We start from the raw sequence: 21,566 nt of genomic DNA, 5'->3' as shown, positions 1-21,566 counted from the left end.
GTCTGGTTTCCAAAATCTGTTTTTTATGTGTACTTGGGGTGATTGCTAAAATTGACTGTTCCAACAGGACAACTAAAAGTTTTAACCATCTAGCTGTTGATTTGAGGTGAGGTGAGATGTCTGTGAAGGTTCTCAGTCATCCAGGTCATCGTAGTCAAAGGAGCTTGCAAAGAAAAGCGTCTGGACTTCTTTAAGTTGCTTGAAGACGTTTCACCTCTCATCCGAGAAGCTTCTTCAGTTCTAAGGTCAAATGGTGGGGGGTCACTCCCACTAGGTTTATATCCCCCTGTGGGGGGTCACTCCCACTAGGTTTATATCTGGGACTCTCCACCATTTGACCTTAGAACTGAAGAAGCTTCTCGGATGAGAGGTGAAACGTCTTCAAGCAACTTAAAGAAGTCCAGACGCTTTTCTTTGCAAGCTCCTTTGACGAGGTGAGGTTTAAGAATTTGGAAGTAGAAGCAAACCGCCAGATGACCAGGAGAAGGAAGCAGCCTCCTGTTGGCTTCTTCCTCTGGCCTCCGTCGTACACATAGTCTTATAGTAGCAATGAGATTCAGCTGACCTCAGTTGAGGGCATAATCAGGTGGTGGGAGAAATACTTCAAGGACCTCAATTGTACTGACATGCTTTTGTAGTGGATATAAAGTTCGGGGACAAGAAAAATAATACTGCATTTCTGGTGATAAGTCAAATGTGATCTCAGTGACTGTTGAACTCCACCAGTGTTACCTTTGTCACCAGTTCTGTTCATAACTTTTATGGTTAGAATTTCCGTGCACACCCAAGGGGCAGATGGCGTCTGAAGAGGGAGGTAAGACTCTCTTTAGACTGAAGCCCCAATAACCTGGACCCGGATAAAAAACAGAAAATTGATAAATTATTCTCATTCTTATTCTTAAGTTTGTGCAGAAGGTCAGACAATTTGGTAGTTTCTCAGCTGAATGATACAGAATTTGTTCTTTTCAAAATGCAGTTTGACCTACTTCATCAGCATTACAAGACATTTAGTCTAGCACTTCAGATTTGATTAATGTGGACATAATATGATAAAAACAAGACCTTTTCATATCTTGTTATATCTTTCAGAGCTACAATTTTAGCCTTAATTAAACGAATTTAACAAAATATCAAAGTAGTCACTGAAAGCTCAGTTTTGTCATTACTTGGAAAGCTTTCAGAGAATGCTTCAAACACACGGAAGAAGAGAAATCAAGGAGCACAAGTTGCAGAGAACAAACTCGCATATCCTGCAGTCTATAATAAGGCTTTGCTTTCTGTACTCCAAACCAGATTTTAAAAGTAATACATTTACTGGGCTCATTTGTTCTTCTTTGGAAAACACTGAGTGTGTCATAATATGGCACCTTATTCCACACATGCTGACAGACGCAGCAAACTATCAGTTACTGCATCTTCAGGGAGTAATGCACTGCCTTTTGCATTAGGAAATTTCAGTCACCCCTAGTTAATTAATTACAAAAACTTCATGACCCTATAAGGTTTTAACATAAATGAAGATCTGGTCATCAGTTTGTATAATACTGTTACCGATTTCATGCTTCCAGGTTGAATGACATTCCTATTCCTGCTTTTATTAGTGCTTGACTCAAGCTAAAATCATACATATCACATAATACCTCAGTATTAGTAAGTTACATTATCAGTATACATTAATAAAATTAATGTGGTATAAAGACTTCCAGATTCTAGTCAGAAAAAAAAAGCTACCAATCTCTGGAAATGTACTCTGGAAGTTTGTGAGGCCCCTTCTTTCAGTTTCTAGACTCAACAGGCATACATGTCACTGTGGAGCACCAGTGTCACAATTGCCTTTTAAAGCAATGGTGTCATGATTGTGTCATATGGTAAATAAATACATTTGGAGAAGGGCAACCAAAGGCTAGTAAAGTCCAGCTTGTTGCTAAAATGAAATTGCTGGAGGAACATTTTGCAACTAACTAGATTAATATGCAAAAGGTCAGTAAGATGATTGGTACAAAAAGAATGTTGGCAAGGCAGAATTTTTCTGAAGTGACGATCAGCAAAGAGCCACCAATCTGCAAAACAAAAATTGTATCTGCAAATTGAATAATTTAAGTAATTTCGGAACACTTTCTCAATATAAAATTGACTTTGAATATCTGTTTGTCTACAGGACATAATATTATTAAAAGACGTCAGTGAAGGTTCTCAGTCATCCAGGTCATCATCATCATTAAAAGACATTTCTGTGCCCAAGGGATGATTGCAAAAATTAATATTGGATGCCCATGATTTTTGGGCTCTCAGGCAGCACTGGAGAACTTACAGAAATGACTGTCTGTGCAATCCACAAATGCAGGTTTAAGCTCTATCATGCAAAGAAGAAGCCAAAGGTGAGCATGATCCAGAAAGGCTGGCTCACGCCCGATCAACACCGCCATCTTTTCAAGGCCAATGATCATTTAAAATGGATCCAGGCAAAGCAAAAATTGTTCTGTGGTCAGACAAGTCATGGATGTTGAAGCCTCCAGACTAAAGACAAGGGGGGCCGTGCATCCTTGTTATTAGCGATGGGATTTCAGGCTCGGCTCACTAAAAGGAGCCGGCTCTTTTGGCTCCGAACGGGCTCTTCAGGTTGTTTTGTTGCTTTAATTAATTTATTATTAACAATAATATAAAATTATGCACAAAAGGGATTACTATTGTAAACAAAAAAGTGGTTTTATTTATATATGTTTATATATATATAAATATATGCTGTGGCCCCTAGAGACAAAGCACGTACAAACTCCAAAACACATTTCTAGCATTAACTGAACTTCCAAAACAGAGCTACCTAGATCACTTAAATTACACAATTGAAAGCATATGTGTATTGTTTGTGTATTTATACACAAACACTCACATATATTCAAATAATTAAAAAAAATGTTCATTTACCTGTTACTACCACACACCAAATCCGGTCGTTGGTACTTGCTGGCTTGTGTAGCCACTAGGTAACAAAAGCTCAACACTGCCCTTAGCATTCTGGAGCACTTCTGTTGTCTTTTGTACGTGCTTCAGAGTTTGTACATGCTTGTACTCAAAAGAGCTTGCAAAGAAAAGCGTCTGGACTTCTTTAAGTTGCTTGAAGACATTTCACCTCTCATCCGAGAAGCTTCTTCAGTTCTAAGGTCAAATGGTGGGGAGTCCCAGATTTAAACCTAGTGGGAGTATCCCCCCAAAGAGGGACAAAAGGACTCCCTGATGATCCTCTAATCACATGAGCCAAGGTGTGAAACTGGGTGTGGGTCCCAATCAGCCAGGATTTCGGGTGAGCTCATTGTGAAACCTGACCCCACCTTATCATGCGATTTCCTGAGGTCAGATGACCCAGGATGTGAGTGGGCGTTAAGGTGTCTGGTAAAGGATCTCAAAACTGGATTATAGATGGCAGAGAGTTGGTGTCGTAAAGCTTCTTAACAAGATCAGACACCAGGAGGAAAAGAAAGACAGACTCAACAACATTGTCATCCCCTATGTGATTAGAGGATCATCAGGGCAGTGGGTCCTTTTGTCCCTCTTTGGGGGGATATTCCCACTGGGTTTAAATCTGGGACTCTCCACCATTTGACCTTAGAACTGAAGAAGCTTCTCGGATGAGAGGTGAAATGTCTTCAAGCAACTTAAAGAAGTCCAGACGCTTTTCTTTGCAAGCTGTTTTGAAACAACACAAAACACTGCAAACCATAACACAATTAAATATAAATTAAAATTTGAGAACAAAAAGAAGATGCATATTCTCTGTCATTCAGGCCTGCATGAATAAACTTTCTGAATCCTTTATCATCTGCAACTGAAAATAGTTGTGGATGATTACTATACCTTTCTAATGTGACTTGTTGTCCCTGGCTCTTTTTCCCTCCGGCTCTGTTCCTTTGCTACTGCGAGTGTAACTACCGTCCCTCCCCTCTCTTCCCAGCGCAAAGCACAAGGCTCGCGTGCGGAGTGACGTGGAAAAAAAGTGCGAGAGAGAGGGTTAGAGAAAGAAAAAGCAAATCCCCACGGCTTGCGTCGTTCACGTCAAAGATCTGGCTCTAAGAGCCATTTCGTTCGCGACCGAAACATCACTATTGCATACATGGAAAAGGATTATCAATGGTGAAAGGGATGTGCAAGTTTTAGAGCAGCACACGCCATCATCCCGATGATATCTTTTTCAGGGAAGGCCTTGCATGTTCCAGCAAGAAAATGCTAAACTAAATACTGCAGCAATGGTGTCGAAGAGAAGTGCATCATAAAATGAAAAATACAGCAAAGAATAACCAGAAATGCTGAGCAAATAAAATCCAGTATCATACAGGTAATAGGGCAGAATTCCTCTCCTACAAGTCCAGCAGTTGGTTTCCTTGGTTTACAGATGTCATTAAAAAAAAGCAGGTATGCTACATAGCTGTAAACATGGTTCTATCCTTTATTGAGAGGTACTGCCACCATCATATTCAATGAGCCAATATTTTTCTCAAAATGGCACGTCAACATCTGTGGTCTCTTGTGAGCAGAAATATGGTTGTTTGAGATTTGAAAATTGTTGCCTTCTATTCAAGGTTTTTTTTTATTTTTTTTTTATTAAAGTTTCCTTCTGGTTTAAGTACGGAGCCCCGCAAGGGACATGGGAGAAAAAAAAATTAAGACGGACTTTTGCGAGATCTCGCAAAACAAGCTCGGGATCTTGCAAAACATTTACAAGATCTCGCGAAACTTTTAGCCGCATTCTACGGAGGCCGCCAGCTCGAAGCCAACCGGGAGGTCGAGGCACGATGTGCCGGGAGAGCGGTGTTCCTCCCGGCTGTAGTAGGTCTTGACCTCCCGTTAGCTTCGAGATGGTGGGTGTCAGATCTCCGAAAATGTCGCAGCACTTTTGCAAATATGTGATGTCTTGTAAACCGAGCAGATATTTGACGTTTACACCACTACATTCACACCTCAAAATATCTTAAAAGTTTATTTTGTGACCCATCGTAATTCTTTTTCTCCCATGTCCCTTGCGGGGCTCTGTATTTAAGAAATACTAATGGAGCTAAACTTCTTCTCTAATATAAAACGAAGCTTGATTGCCTGCTCAACATATCACAGTGTGTTTATTGCTGCATTAGGGGATTCTGCTGAAAAGCAAAGCAATATTAATTTTGCTGATGAATGTTTTAGTTACAGTGAGATTGAGTGAAAGGTGCTGCATTGTGCATAAAAGATTAAGAGTTAATTGCATTTATGTAACTTCACCCCATACATATATTTGAAACTGGTATGCAGACAGACTTCATGAAGGGAGAAAGGAAGGCAGTGGACTGAATTATTTTTGTTGCTGTTAGTTGTTGTTTTTAATTCCCATACTCTTATTCCTGTCTACTACAGCTTTAGGGAAGCAGAGGGAAAGGATGTGGTAAGGTCTGTTGTCTTATAGCACTTTGTACACCAGAAAGTAAACAGTCAAGTAATTGGTTTCATTTGAAGTTGAACATGGGGGAATGTGGTATCAAGTCTCTTTCTGGCTGTTAACACAACAGATGTCAGGTTGCATGTGGCTAAATATACTCTTTGGGGCCTTGTTATTTCCTCAGATATTGATTCCTCCCCATGTGCCCTGTGACTGAAGAGCTTCTTTTTATTTTCACTTTGAAGGCCTCATTGCAAGTGTTGTATCATCTGGTGCAGCGGAATTGATTTAATTTGTACTTTGATCACCATTAATGACTTTTTATGTTGTTGTCAAAAAAATCAAGCTGTTATCTCGATATTTTTCTTGAATTTTATAGACTTCACATGTGGAATATCTTAACTTCTGTCTCAACTTAACTCACATGTTTCAACAATTTGAGTCATCCTAATCCCAACGTAATCACTGTTTATGGTTGTGCAGGCAGCAACAAGAATAAGCTGGCGCCAGCTGCTTCCTGAGACACCTGTCAGATCTGTTTCTACCTCTGATCTGTATTCATTTGAAGGCCTTAATACTGGCTGAGACAGATCTCAAGGAGCTTGTGCTGCATCCACTGTGTCTCATTACCACTGAGGTTTCACATTTATCATTGTTATAAAACCACATTCATTTTTCCAACATTCCTACAGATCCTGAAACAAAAGCGGGTGTACTTTTGTTTATGGTTTGTTAATAAGAAAAGATAAATAAACGAATTAAAAAAATATTTACCTATGAAAAAAGAGGTAACACTGTAGCAGGTTAATGGAGAGCTTGTTTTCCCTTTCTAATTTTGACCGTACTGTAGTCTCTACATTCAGATAAAGCTACTTGGTTTCCTCGCCTTGTGTGGCATTGGATGACACCCTCTGAGGTGTGTACTTGACATGGAGGCGCTGGAGGGAGTTATTTGCCTCGAAGGAGAGCATAATTTATTCAACAACAGAAGGCCTTAGAGGTTATTATCTTGGTTATACTACAGGCCCTTTACAAAACTGAAAAATAAATACAGTGGCTTGCAAAAGTATTCGGCCCCCTTGAACTTTTCCACATTTTGTCACATTACAGCCACAAACATGAATCAATTTTATGGGAATTCCACGTGAAAGACCAATACAAAGTGGTGTACACGTGAGAAGTGGAACGAAAATCATACATGATTCCAAACATTTTTTACAAATAAATAACTGAAAAGTGGGGTGTGCGTAGTTATTCAGCCCCCTGAGCAGGCCTGCACGATTAATCGTTAGAAAATCGCGATCTCGAGTCATACTTATGTGGGATCTCATTTCCAAATGACAACGATTTAAAAAAAAAAAGACGACGACGACGATTGTACCGCATTTTGATCCGGGACGTAATCTGCATGAAAACAAGCGCTCACTCTTCCTGCTCAACAAATGACAAGGGCGGAGCCTTATACCACGTGATACAGAAGCTGTGCCGTGTCATGCTAAAATTAGCAGGGAAAAAACAACGGAGAGCACGTCAGGGATGATGAGAAAGTGACAGGAGAAAATCCGTCCCGGTCAACCACCCAAACATCAATAACGGGAACCTTATACAGCACTTCCCTATACCCGTCGAACTCCCGCAGGCACAAAGAAATTACGGAGGCTATCACTTATCACCTGACCAAAGATATGGCTCCCATCAACACTGTGCAAACGAGGGATTTAGGAAAATGATCAACACCCTAGACAAACGCTACACAGTGCCGTCCCGCAACTATTTTTCTGTTGTTGCACTACCTGCTCTATACACACAGTGTCGAGCAACGGTGGAGACGGAGTTTCAAGCAGTACAACAACAAAACGTGAGACATTTGTTGTTTTTATGTTTATTTATTGTTTTTATGTTCAGTCTCAACTGTTACGAAGTTGATGTGCAGTTAATAAGTGCAATAAATATTTATACTGGAAAAGAGAATCGTGAGAGAATCGTGATCTCAATTCTAAGCCAAAAAATCGTGATTCTCATTTTATGCAAAATCGTGCAGCCCTACCCCTGAGTCAATACTTTGTAGAACCACCTTCAGTCTTTTAGGGCATGTCTCTACCAGCTTTGCACATCTAGAGACTGAAATTCTTGCCCATTCTTCTTTCCAAAACAGCTCCAGCTCAGTCAGATTAGATGGACAGCGTTTGTGAACAGCAGTTTTCAGATCTTGCCACAGATTCTCGATTGGATTTAGATCTGGACTTTGACTGGGCCATTCTAACACATGGATATGTTTTGTTTTAAACCATTCCCTCGTTGCCCTGGCTTTATGTTTAGGGTCGTTGTCCTGCTGGAAGGTGAACCTCCGTATGGGCAGAAATCTGTGCCATCAGAAACTGAATTTGAATAAGCTAAATTCGAATTTGAATTGCTCGGATTGAATGTGAATTATAACTTGAATAAATGCTTTTAAAAACTGAATATGAATTAGCCTAATTTTAAATTCAATTTATTGGTTTGAAAATGATCATCACTAAACTGAAATTGAATTTTATAGTTTGAAAATGAATTCATTTGCTTTGAAACTGTATTTTATCCTTTAAAAAGTTAGCTCGAATAATTTCAGATTCACTTCTCACCATTCAGTTTCAGTTCTACTATTGAATTTCAGTTTCAAAATTCAGTTTTTTGGGACTTACACCCGGTTCCGGTTCAAAAGTAATCGAGCGCAGATTAATAGAACTACGTTTTACTAGCGGACCGAAAGTGTTACTGACGGGAATCTACAGCATCTTGAGCTGTAATAAGACTTCAGAAGTCATTTGTCATGTCGAATGACCAGCGGATAAACTCTCAGGTTGGTAATAAATGTATAAGAACAAGCGTCATGTTAACAAATGATAGCCGTACAGTAACTTTTATGCTTATTGTAGCTGTTAGCTAAAAACGCTAATTTAGCGTAGTTTGCCCTGGATTCAGCTTTGATAAACAAATATGATCGACTGTTTCTAGTAGAATTCCAAAGTTGTCATCTTGTACCCTCTCAGAGCCCTGTATGCTTGCAGAGACCCCTACAGTAGGGAAACATGCAAAACGGTGTCCAAACCTTTGTATTATGGGTGGCTGTAGCTGGTACATAATCGAGTTCATCGTATACGCCAGTCCACATCCCCTGAACAGTGGCATTATGTTACATCACAGCAAAATCCAGCCGATCTAGCAACCAGGTCGGTACCTGCATCGCAGCTCATGGACACTATGTGGTTTAGGGGACCAGACTTCCTTTACAAACTACATGAACCAGAGACACATGAATCGTTTGAGCTGATTGAACCTGAAGTGGATGCTGAAATCCGACAAGTTGGTACTTTCATTACTCAGATTCAGAAGAATGGACTCACACCAGAACGTTTCCAACGCTTTTCAAGCTGGACCTCACTGGTACATGCCATTGCCTTCTTAATTCACCAAGCCCATTCTCACTCATCAAGCAACTCATCAAATCACTCATGTAGGGGCTGGCATAAATGCAGAGAACCACGCACTTCAGAGGAGATGGATGCCGCCAGTAACCTCATTCTCCAGTCTGTTCAAACGGACGCTTTTCCTGATGAGTATGCTGCTTTACAAGCCAATCAAACCATCCACACCTCTAGCCCCATTGTAGCCCTCGACCCCTTCATGGGTGAAGGCCTCATCAAAGTTGGAGGTCGCCTCAAACATGCTTCATTGGACCCAACGTTAAAGAATCTAAAAATTCTGCCAAGCAAACATCACGTGTCAAAGTTGCTTGTCCTGCACTATCATGCTAAGGTTGTGCATCAAGGAAGACAGTTCACAGAGAGTGCAGTTAGGCAAGCTGGACTGTGGATTGTAGGCTGCAAAAGACTGGTCTCATCCATTATCCACCGCTGCGTAACATGCAAGAAACTCAGGGGGAAACTAGAGATTCAAAAATGGCAGATCTCCTGCCTGAAAGACTCGAAACATGCCCTCCATTTTCGTACGTCGGGTTGGACGTGTTTGGCCCATGGTCAGTGGTCACTCGACGCACACTAGGTGGCGCAGCACAAAGTAAGACGTGGGCGATACTTTTTAAGTGTATGACTACAAGAGGTGTACACATCGAAGTCATTGAATCTATGGACACTTGCAGCTGCATAAATGCAATATGCAGATTCTTTGCAATAAGAGGCACAGCCAAACAAATGCGGTCAGACAGGGGCACCAATTTCATCGCAGCAAGCGTGGAGCTTGGCATGGCACAACCAAACAAGAACCCTCCCGACATTGTCAACCATCTTCACGCTAACAGTTGCACATGGGAGTTCAACCCCCCACATGCTGTGGGGGGTTGAACAGTCTGGGAAAGGATGATTGGGGTAACTCGCCGAATATTGGATTCTATGCTCTTGCAGAACAAACACACCTGTCTCACACATGAGGTGCTTTGTACCCTAATGGCTGAGGTATCGTCTATAATCAATGCAAGGCCCTTGGTCCCTATTTCAACTGACCCTTCCTCACCATTCATACTCTGTCCTGCAATGATACTGACCCAAAAGCAGGGCGTTCCTTCTCCACCAGGAGACTTTTGTGGAAAAGACTTGCTCAAGAACCAATGGAAACAAGTGCAAGCACTCGCCAATGGTTTCTGGAGTCGCTGGAGAAACGAATATCTCAACACCCTCCAATCAAGGCGCAAGTGGCATGGAACACACTGCAATCTTCAGTCAGGCGACATTGTGTTGTTGAAACAAAATCAAGCACCCAGAAATGAATGGACGATGGCTATCATCACAGCCACCTTTCCAAGCAGTGATGGGAAGGTCAGAAAGGTCGAAGTGAGGACATCTTCCCAGGGAGTCTCAAAGACTTACCTGCGTCCCATTTCGGATGTTGTTGTGCTCTTAGAAAACGAAGTGACTGATAGAAAGTAGTAGTGGCATCAGTAATGCCAGGCGGGGAGTGTTCTGTCCCAAGTAAAAGATTAAAAATGGTTCATAATAATTTAGTGATAAAAATGTCATATTTCATCTGTGGTAATTTATGTTAAAAAAGAGTCATTTAGTTAAAAATATGTTCTATACAGTCAGCATTAGTTTTTCTGTATCTTATTTTGAAGGAGTAATCTGTGCTCGCAATGCATTGTGGGAAGCAGAAGCTGCAGTCAGTTGGGAAAAAGCATTGTACAGAAAACCTGCCTATCCTGTGGCCTGAATCTTTATATACACCATCGAAAGTAATGGCTGTAAGTTTATTACATGTTCTGGTTTGTTTTATATGTTTATAACAGCTGATTTAGAGATCGTTTTGTGAATGTGTTTGTACCAGGAATTAGCCTTATCCCAGAAGCGGATTTTGCTTAGAGCATGGTCTATTACCATAGCAATGATGCTAGCGATCTAATTTGCATATCAGAGGATTGATAAAACTACTGTTTATCGTTACTTAGCAGCTAAGACTAACTTTGATACATGTTTTCTATCACTAACTATTTCTTTTGTGCATTTATTTCACAATGTCAAAGAGCTAAAGGATATTTCATTTTCTGGTTTATTTTTTAGTTTCACTCAGCACTTTCATCGAGCTATTCAAGCCACAATTGTAAAAGATTATTACGGTCTTCTCGATGGCTTACAAAGGAGCAAGATGCTCAGTTTCCTGGCTCATGAAAATTGAGTTTGGCTTGCTGTTGACCTGCGTTAACATACACAGTGTATCCAACATGTAGTGATAACAGTATAATATGTGACTATCACTGTGTTTAACTATCATAATAATTCTTAGGGTACTGAGTGCATGCTTAATTAGTTGGTTTTTTTTTTTAACATACTGCTCCATTGCTATGTTTGACAGGCTGAAGTTGTCGGGTCACCTCCTAAATCAACCATCTTTTACAGGTGTTTTGTGCCAGAAATGGAGTGTCCACTGAAGACTGAAGATACTGAATCTCTACACCTTGCCATTGATCCCTCTTGTGCCTTCATCTAGACAAGAGACATTCACTTAACCACTCTCACATGCTCTGTACCCATCACCTTCCCTGACAGTCGTAGCTTGGCTCATCTGAGGGTGAAATTATAAGAATGTGTTATTTTGCAATGTGCTCTCTAGGGTTCCTAAATAAAATATGGCATTGAGGTCATTTCTTTTGAATTAATCCCTTCTTCTGAAATATAAGAACCTCTCCTGGTTTTAATGGTACTTTGGATTTCCTTGCTTTCTGTTCCACTCCCAACCCCAAATAGATGCTGACAAGCTGACACAGTAACATGGAAGAGGGAAAGAAGTTAGAAAGGACTAATACAAATAAACCTAATTCTTAACAATCAAAAGTGTAAAATAAGAACAATAATAATAATAAAGATAAAAGATGAAGTAACAAGTTTTTACTTTTTAGTTTATTCAAAATGATCATCCAGATGTCTGTGACATGTGATGACAAACACTATAATGGAAGGCCTTTGTCATCACATGCTTAAACTCATCATATATTTTTTGCATATGCTGAACAGGCAGTCAGACATGCTGTAACTGTGGGGTAGAAAACTGCATGAACACCATACGGCAGGGGTCTCAAACTCCAGTCCTTGAGGGCCGCTGTCCTGCAGCTTTTCCATGTGTCCCTGTTGCAACACACCTAGTAGGTCATTAGCAAGACTACAGAACTTGACTGCATGCTGAGTTGGCAATTCAGCCATTTGATTCATGTTACAGCAGCTCATGAGTGAATGAACATGGTGCAATAAAAGTATTTTTAGAAGTACATGTTTCCAAATACATACATTTACTTAAATTTACTTGAGTAGGGTTAGGGGTTGCCACCTCAGCATGCAGTCGAGTTCTATTCTCTTGTTCATGACCTACTAATTGTATTCAGGTGTGTTGCACCAGGGACACATGGAAAAGTTGCATGACACCGGCCCTTGAGGACTGGAGTTTGAGGCCCCTGTCACACAAACGCAAAGCAGGAGATGAAGCATAGCTGAATATGTATTGATAGCAATGTTGAATATTATTACACAAGAAAAATTACTCTGTGACGCCTCTGCCTTTCTAAATGGAGGGACAGTAACTGCGTGTGTAAATGTAAGCATGCAAAACCTGAAGATAGAGGCAAAATACTGTTAATCTGACTATCTGCCATTCTGCAATTCATCATCTGTAAACAATAACGTGGCGCACATACCTTTAACGTTGCGTGACGAACTCTGTATTCTTCGTCCACACATAAACCCAAAAAAGGATTTTTTTTAAAATCTCTGTTTTCGGTTATTTTTTAAAACTCGTAACACGTTCCGCTTACGTGTTACGTGTTTACTGTGTTTTCAAAATCACCCGTGTAGGTGCGGACGCAGCGTAAAAGAGTTAGTAGTTTATTTTCTTACTATCTGCAGATTATTTGTATTTGCTTAATTGTTTACTAAATGTTTGAGGTGTGAAATAAACCGCAATGGAGCAAAATATGGGGGGGGGGGGGATATTTTTCTTGTAAAACTAAGGGGGGCCCAGCAAAAAAAGTTTGGGAACCACTGAATTAGAATAACTATTCACTTTAGCTAAAGTCATTAAGTTAGCTAAAGAGTTGGGATGCTGTGTAAGACATTACCGTATTTTCACGACCATAAGGCGCACTTAAAAGTCTTAGATTTTCTTCAAAAAGTGCGGCGCGCCCTATAGCGCGGTGCGCCCTATGTGTTGTAAGGAGGACGTAGTAGAGAACACCATGAGAACGTTAAAGGGTGAAGTGTGGGCGTTGATCGTATATACCGGGACAATCGCACATACAGTGGGGCAAAAAAGTATTTAGTCAGCCACCGATTGTGCAAGTTCCCCCACTTAAAATGATGACAGAGGTCAGTAATTTGCACCAGAGGTACACTTCAACTGTGAGAGACAGAATGTGAAAAAAAAATCCATGAATCCACATGGTAGGATTTGTAAATAATTTATTCGTAAATCAGGGTGGAAAATAAGTATTTAGTCAATAACAAAAATACAACTCAATACTTTGTAACATAACCTTTGTTGGCAATAACAGAGGTCAAACGTTTACTATAGGTCTTTACCAGGTTTGCACACACAGTAGCTGGTATTTTGGCCCATTCCTCCATGCAGATCTTCTCGAGAGCAGTGATGTTTTGGGGCTGTCGCCGAGCAACACGGACTTTCAACTCCCGCCACAGATTTTCTATGGGGTTGAGGTCTGGAGACTGGCTAGGCCACTCCAGGACTTTCAAATGCTTCTTACGGAGCCACTCCTTTGTTGCCCGGGCGGTGTGTTTTGGATCATTGTCATGTTGGAAGACCCAGCCTCGTTTCATCTTCAAAGTTCTCACTGATGGAAGGAGGTTTTGGCTCAAAATCTCACGATACATGGCCCCATTCATTCTGTCCTTAACACGGATCAGTCGTCCTGTCCCCTTGGCAGAAAAACAGCCCCATAGCATGATGTTTCCACCCCCATGCTTCACAGTAGGTATGGTGTTCTTGGGATGCAACTCAGTATTCTTCTTCCTCCAAACACGACGAGTTGAGTTTATACCAAAAAGTTCTACTTTGGTTTCATCTGACCACATGACATTCTCCCAATCCTCTGCTGTATCATCCATGTGCTCTCTGGCAAACTTCAGACGGGCCTGGACATGCACTGGCTTCAGCAGCGGAACACGTCTGGCACTGCGGGATTTGATTCCCTGCCGTTGTAGTGTGTTACTGATGGTGACCTTTGTTACTTTGGTCCCAGCTCTCTGCAGGTCATTCACCAGGTCCCCCCGTGTGGTTCTGGGATCTTTGCTCACCGTTCTCATGATCATTTTGACCCCACGGGATGAGATCTTGCGTGGAGCCCCAGATCGAGGGAGATTATCAGTGGTCTTGTATGTCTTCAATTTTCTGATGATTGCTCCCACAGTTGATTTTTTCACACCAAGCTGCTTGCCTATTGTAGATTCACTCTTCCCAGTCTGGTGCAGGTCTACAATACTTTTCCTGGTGTCCTTCGAAAGCTCTTTGGTCTTGGCCATGGCGGAGTTTGGAGTCTGACTGTTTGAGGCTGTGGACAGGTGTCTTTTATACAGATGATGAGTTCAAACAGGTGCCATTCATACAGGTAACGAGTGGGGGACAGAAAAGCTTCTTACAGAAGACGTTACAGGTCTGTGAGAGCCAGAGATTTTCCTTGTTTGAGGTGACCAAATACTTATTTTCCACCCTGATTTACGAATAAATTCTTTACAAATCCTACCATGTGGATTCATGGATTTTTTTTTCACATTCTGTCTCTCACAGTTGAAGTGTACCTCTGGTGCAAATTACTGACCTCTGTCATCATTTTAAGTGGGGGAACTTGCACAATCGGTGGCTGACTAAATACTTTTTTGCCCCACTGTACCTGTGTAATGGGGAAGTCTTTAGGACCCAGGGGACCCAATGGAGGGTATAAAAGAGGAAGTAGCAGCAGGTGCTCTTCTTTTCCACTGACGAGCGGCTGTGAACAATGGTTGTGTGAGTAGGTGAAGAGCCTGAGAAGTTTTAATTGTCTGCTACACAAACAGTTGTTGTAAACCTCTACAGCAGAGGTTCGAGGTACAGGCTGTTTTTCTTTTAGTGTTTTTTTTTTTTTAATTTGTTGAAATGTATTTGATGTTTATTGTATTTTGTTTTAGTAGTGATTTTCACAAGATAAGCCAAGATAAGCCAGGTGTGCAGCAAACACAGTTGTCTGCTGGAGGTATGTTAACTTAATATATTTGACATTAAAAAAAAGTATATTGATGCACTATAATCTAATTTATATTGTATTGCCTCCTGCAGGGCAGGCTGCACATGTGAATTTGTCGCTGTTTTTTTTTCCCTCCTTCTCCTTGTTGTTGTGTTTTTGGTTTTGGTAGGGTCACCTTTTAAAACTGTTTTTTTATGCCGGGTTTGTTTTTATTTCTACTGGGCTGGTGCAATATTAGTCGGGCATTGTGCAATCCCTGAGTGGGGCTCTTACCTTAGGGGAATTAGGATCTTTAGAGGTGCTCTGTGTGGATTTGCAGTGAATAAGTTTTTATTAAGAGTGATTTTTAGTGCCACCGATTATTGCCTGAACTAGCACTTAGTGCATGCGATAAGTGTTCTGTTGGGCTCGTATTTATTTGGGGTGGATTTGTTTCTTTTAAAGCAACGAGCATCTGGGACCGCCAAGGGAGAGCAAGCCCTCAGGTGATAGTTGCATTGCTGGCAGGTTGCACCAATAACACTATCTTGTGGTCGTTAGTGACCTTTTACCATTTTGATGTTTTAGGCCTTTTGCAAACCCTTTGTGTTCTTTTAAAATAATAAATTTTAACATATCTGACTGATATTGACCCTCTTGTCCTGTTTATTCTGGGCTCGTTCCTGTGAGAGCTTTGGGCCTGAAAGTTTGCACAAGTAGTATAGAGGCCCTTAGCGGTTACTCGGTGGCTTTCGCGCGCTACATTATTTGGCGTTGTCGACAGGATCCAGGTCATATCAGTTACGGTGTTTGGTTTTTATTTTAGTGTGGCCCTGTTTATTTTAGTAAGAGTGTTAGAGGAGAGGAGGAAAAACAGTGACATCTTCTACGGAGGGGAAGCCAACGCTTGGGCTGCTGCGGGGATAATAAACCTCCTTCGCCGACCCTATGGACGACGTACAGGCCCTCTTGGAGCAGCTGCAACAGCTAAAAGCAGCAAATGAACAGTTGAGAGACCAATTACAGGAACGTTCTCCTGGGACTGGTTCAGTGCCAGATCCAGTGCCAGGTCCATCTACTGTGCCATCAAATATCAACCCAATAAATGAAGCTACAAATGTGTGTTACGTTTATGCACCTCAGGAGCGTAAATGCCCAAGGTTTACTGGTAAATTGTCAGTGGACTTGTTAACTGTTGACCAGTGGGTTGAAGAAGTACGTAGATGCCTGGAGATTCGTCCTATGTCAAGAGCAGCACAAGTGATGTTTGTGATGGACCATCTTGATGGCAGTGCTAAATCTGAGGTCTGTTTTCATTCGAGTATCAGCAGAGACACTCCTGACAAGATCTTTGATATTTTGGTCGAGCACTATAGCTGCACTCAGTCATATGTAGCTGCCCAGCTACAGTTCTTCCAGCGCACCCAGCGAGAAGGGGAATCTCTGCGAGATTACTCTCATGCCCTTAAATCTTTAATGGACACTGTAATCTGTAAGACACCAGGTGGTATTCCAAATTCTGATATATTGCTAAGGGACCAGTTTACTGAACATGTCCATGATGATATGCTGCGCAGAGAGCTGAAACAGCGGGTCCTTCAAACACCAGACATGTCCTTTCTTGCCCTACGCAGTATCGCCCTTAAGTGGGCTGATGTAGGTAGGCAGGGAGGGAAAACTAGGTCCCGAGCCTATTCTTGTGATACGAACTGTCAGGTAGTAGAGGGAGTTAATGCAGAGATGCATGCAGTCACCCTTGGGCCTAATGATGACATTCTACAGATAAAAGAGTGCCTTCGTAAACAACAGGTTCAATTGGATACGCTCATGAAGCAAATGTCTGTCCAATTTTCACAGCCGTCTCAGACTGAACTACCCCTGACCCCTCCCACAACTAGGCCTTTTCGTTTCCAGGCAGATGGAAAGCCAATTTGCCATCGGTGTGGTAGGGCTGGTCATATTGCCAGGTTCTGTAGGGTAAAACATCCAGCTATAAAGAATAGTGGTGGGTCTCATGCTGATGCACATGTACAAAGTCAGGTTGTGGAACAAGGCCCTGAGTCTCAGCCATCGGGAAACTAGGTCCCTCTGGTGCAGAGAGCCAGGCATCAGGAACAGGGTTTATAGGCTCGGCTGAAGTTGTTATGGAAGATCCCTCTCGACTAATTGGGAATTGTCCAGTGGTGGAAATAGAAATGGGGGGTGTTATAGTTCCCTGTCTTTTGGATACTGGGTCCATGGTCACCACTATTCGAGAGAGTTTCTTTGAGAAGCACTTCAGGTCGCAGGGGGTGGGGCACTTAAAGAAATGCCAATGGTTACGCCTCAGGGCAGCTAATGGGTTGAAAATCCCCTATATAGGCTACATGGAGCTTGATGTGACTGTTTTTGGTGGCACCCTGACAAAAATGGGCGTGTTGGTGGTGGAGGACCCTCTAGATGGGAGCGTTCAGCAGCCACAGAGTGTGCCTGGCCTCTTGGGGATGAATATCATTAGCCGTTGTTACCACCTACTCTTTGAGCAGTTTGGCCCTCGTCTGTTTGAATCTCCTGCCCTTGAAAATGCCAGTAAGACGTGGAGAGAGACACTTCACAAGTGTCAGCGCATTGAGGCTTTGAATACATCCGGGTATTTAGGTAAAGCAAAAGTCCACGGTCGAGCTGTTTGTGTCCCTGCTGGTTCGTTGAAATGGATACGTACTAGCTGCCCCTCTGCTGCTAACATTAACCTTCCATCAGTGCTCCTGGAGCCCATAGCGACAGGTAATCCCCTGCCAGGGGGCATCTTGGTTTCTCCGGCCCTCCTTTCTGTTGAACAGGGTGTTGTTGACATTCCGGTGGTTAATGTGGGAATTGAGGATGTTTGGTTACCGCCCTGTACACAACTAGGTGAATTGCATCTGGTTGACCCTCCATCATCTGGGGACTCTGGCATTACTGCAGAGTCTGATGATCCCACGTTGCAGATAACGATGCACGAAGTGACTGTACAGGCGCATCCGCACCTTGATTTTTCCGAGCTCTCATGGCCTAACTTGTCCAATGAACAGTCACAACAAGGAGTGTCACTTTTGCAGAAGTATTGTTCAGTTTTCAGCTATGGGGAGGGAGATTTAGGATGTACCACATTGGTGGAACATGAGATCCCTTTAATGGATGATGCCCCAGTGCGACAGCGGTATCGCAGGCTCCCACCCTCTCAGTATGAACAAGTGAAAGCCCATATTAAAGATTTGTTGGATCGGGGGGTAGTGCGTCTAAGCAGTAGCCCTTATTCTTCCCCAATTGTGGTGGTTTTCAAGAAAAATGGAGAGATTAGGCTGTGTGTTGATTACCGTTTGCTTAATGCCAAGACACGGAAAGATGCTTATCCATTACCCTGTATTGAGGAGTCATTAGATGCCCTGACGGGAGCACAGTGGTTCTCTACATTGGACCTTGCAAGTGGGTATAATCAAGTACCAGTGGCCGAGAAGGACAAAGCCAAGACTGCTTTCTGTACCCCTTTTGGTCTGTTCGAATTCAATCGAATGCCATTTGGGCTTTGTAATGCCCCTAGCACCTTTCAGAGGCTAATGGAGCGGATTTTTGGGGATCAAAGTTTCCAGTCCCTTTTATTGTACCTGGATGATATTGTTGTGTTTTCATCCTCCTTTGAGCAGCATCTGGAGCGTCTTGACTTGGTCTTAACGCGGCTCAAAGAACACAATCTAAAGTTGAAGCTGGAGAAGTGTCACTTTTTCCAGCCAGAGGTTCAATACCTCGGGCATGTGATATCGGCTTCTGGGGTGGCGACCGACCCTTCTAAGATTAGTGCAGTGGCTGAGTGGGCACGACCGACTACTTGTACAGAGCTACAGTCATTTTTGGGATTTGCCTCATATTATCGGCGTTTTGTTGAAGGTTTTGCCAAGTATGCTGCCCCGCTCCACCGGCTGGTGGGCGAGCTGGGAGGTACCAAGAAGAAACGTAGAAGTGGTGCCAGTGGGGCAATGTGTCACCTTTGGAGTGAGGAATGTGAGAATGCATTCCAAACACTAAAAAGGCTGCTGGTTAGTGCCCCAGTATTGGCATATGCAGATTTTGCTAAACCTTTTGTCCTTGAGATAGATGCTAGTCAGGCAGGGTTAGGGGCAGTTTTATCTCAGGAGCAAGAAGGAAAGAGGCGGCCAGTTGCTTTTGCTAGCCGGGGCATGCGACCTAGTGAAAGGAATATGTCCAATTATAGCTCTAGAAAGTTGGAATTCTTGGCACTAAAATGGGCTGTCACTCAAAAATTCCGTGAATATTTGTTGGGAAATAAGTTTGTCGTGTTCACAGATAACAATCCCCTTAGCTATTTGCAAACTGCTAAATTGGGAGCCGTAGAGCAGCGATGGGCCTCAGAACTAGCTGTGTTCAACTTTGAGATTAAATATAGGCCAGGTCCCAGCAATCGCAACGCTGATGCATTGTCACGGCAACTGCATCCACAGAGTCCATCTGGCCTGCTTCCAGGGTTGAAGGTTCCACAGGAAGTGCAAGATCAGACAGATGTAGGTCAACTGGGAAATGCTGTTGCCGCTATGTGTAGAGCCATAGGTGCATTTCCATCCCGACCTAAAGCTGATCTAATATCCCTTGAAGCTGCTGATCCGGTAATTGGCCCTTTTTCACAGTATTGGGAAAGAGGGAGGCTGCCTACCAAGCAGGAAATGGGTAATGTAAGTAAGGGAGTGAAAAAGTTGGTGCAACAGTGGCCCAGAATCAAGTTGAAGGAAGGTGTCTTGTATCGTCAAGTTCAGACACCTGGTAATGGCCAAGTTTTGTTTCAACTGTTGCTACCCCAGTGCTTGCAAACAGAGGTCCTGAGAAGTTTACATGATGATCATGGGCATCAAGGCATTGGACGCACTACCAGCCTGGTGAGAGAAAGGTGTTTTTGGCCCTTTATGGCACGTGACATTGAGAAATATTGTCAGGAGTGCGATCGTTGTGTCTTGGCAAAGGCTGTAAAACCAAAAGTTCGCACATTCAGGGGGGGTTTGGTGGCTTCTAAACCCCTGGAAGTCATTGCCATTGATTTCAGTGTTTTCGACAAGTCTAGTGATGGGCGTGAGAATGTACTTGTGGTCACTGACGTGTTTTCAAAGTTCTCTCAAGCATACCCTACAGTAGATCAACGGGCAAGTACAGTGGCACGGGTATTAACTGAAAAATAGTTTTATATCTATGGGGTCCCTAAGCGTATCCATAGTGATCAGGGAAAGAGCTTTGAGGGAGACTTGCTGAAACGTCTGTGTCACCTGTACGGCATAGACAAAAGCAGGACCACACCATATCATCCTGAGGGCAATGGACAATGCGAGAGATTTAACAGAACACTCCATGATCTGTTGCGTACGCTCCCTCCTGATAAGAAAAGAAAGTGGCCGCAATACTTGCCACAGGTACTGTATGCTTACAATACCACAGAACATCAGTCCACCGGTTTTTCACCTTATGAGCTTATGTTTGGTCAGAAGCCCCAGTTGCCCGTTGACTTCTTACTGGGGGCTTCCCAGTCGGAACCAATGTCTAGATCTGCGCAGGAGTGGGTAGAGGAGCATAAACAACGTCTAAGTTCAGTTTATGTGCATGCGAAAGAACAACTCCAACAAGCTGCAGAGAGGAGAAATAAACATTTTCAGCCCACAGTTACTTCCCTTCTCTCCCCAGGTACTCTGGTTTATCGGAAAAGTCATCCTTTAGGCCGCCATAAGATCCACGATGCCTGGGATCCTATGGTGTATGTTGTTGTGCAGAGTATGGACAAAGAAGGCAGGGTTTACAAAATACGCCCTAGAGATCGTTCAGGTCCAGACAAGAACTTAAATTGGGCCGAGTTGAGAGTAATACCCTCAGGTATTGTAGCACCTGCTCCAGACGAATATCCTCTCTCTGACCCAGGGCTGGTAGTTGAGTCACCCCGGCAGTCAACATCAGATACACCAGATGATGACAGTGAGGCTGGTGGAGTTGTACTCGCCCTTGTTCCAAACCCACCCAAAGATCAGCCACCCTCGGTATGTGTTCCCGAGCTTGTTAGTGAAACTAGTAGCATAGGCTCGAGCAACTTGAACCCTGTATCCATAGTTCCAGAACAGCCAGAGGAAAGTGGGATTGATAATAGGGAGAATGTTTTAGAGCAGGACTCGGGAAGAGTTCAGGGGCGGCCTAAAAGAAGTACAGCAGGAAAGCATTCTAACCCCTTTAATCTCCCACGGTCAGTAAATCAGACTACTGCTGTTCTCACTAGCGATTCACAGAGCTCTCTTGTCCATAATGATTTGCCCCAAAATTTATTTAGGCCCTGGCAGTAAGTGGTCACCGGGACGGTGACCTTTTAAAACGGGGGCAATTGTAATGGGGAAGTCTTTAGGACCCAGGGGACCCAATGGAGGGTATAAAAGAGGAAGTAGCAGCAGGTGCTCTTCTTTTCCACTGACGAGCGGC

General features: G+C 42.8%; 1 long non-coding RNA gene across 1 annotated transcript; it reads left to right on the top strand.

Annotated features, from left to right (window-relative positions):
- Nucleotides 1-10,528: 10,528 nt before the first annotated feature.
- On the top strand, nucleotides 10,529-11,534 carry LOC145429879 (uncharacterized). Its single transcript, XR_013910209.1, has 2 exons — nucleotides 10,529-10,637; nucleotides 11,290-11,534. It is a non-coding gene; the product is annotated as an uncharacterized LOC145429879 (long non-coding RNA).
- The last annotated feature ends 10,032 nt before the right edge of the window (nucleotides 11,535-21,566 follow it).

The sequence above is a fragment of the Astatotilapia calliptera genome, chromosome 7 (assembly GCF_964374335.1).
Source record: "Astatotilapia calliptera chromosome 7, fAstCal68.1, whole genome shotgun sequence".
In the NCBI taxonomy this organism is placed as follows: Eukaryota; Metazoa; Chordata; class Actinopteri; order Cichliformes; family Cichlidae; genus Astatotilapia; species Astatotilapia calliptera.
The sequence above is the reverse complement of the archived record's forward strand: the minus strand, read 5'-3'. Positions and strand labels throughout refer to the sequence as shown.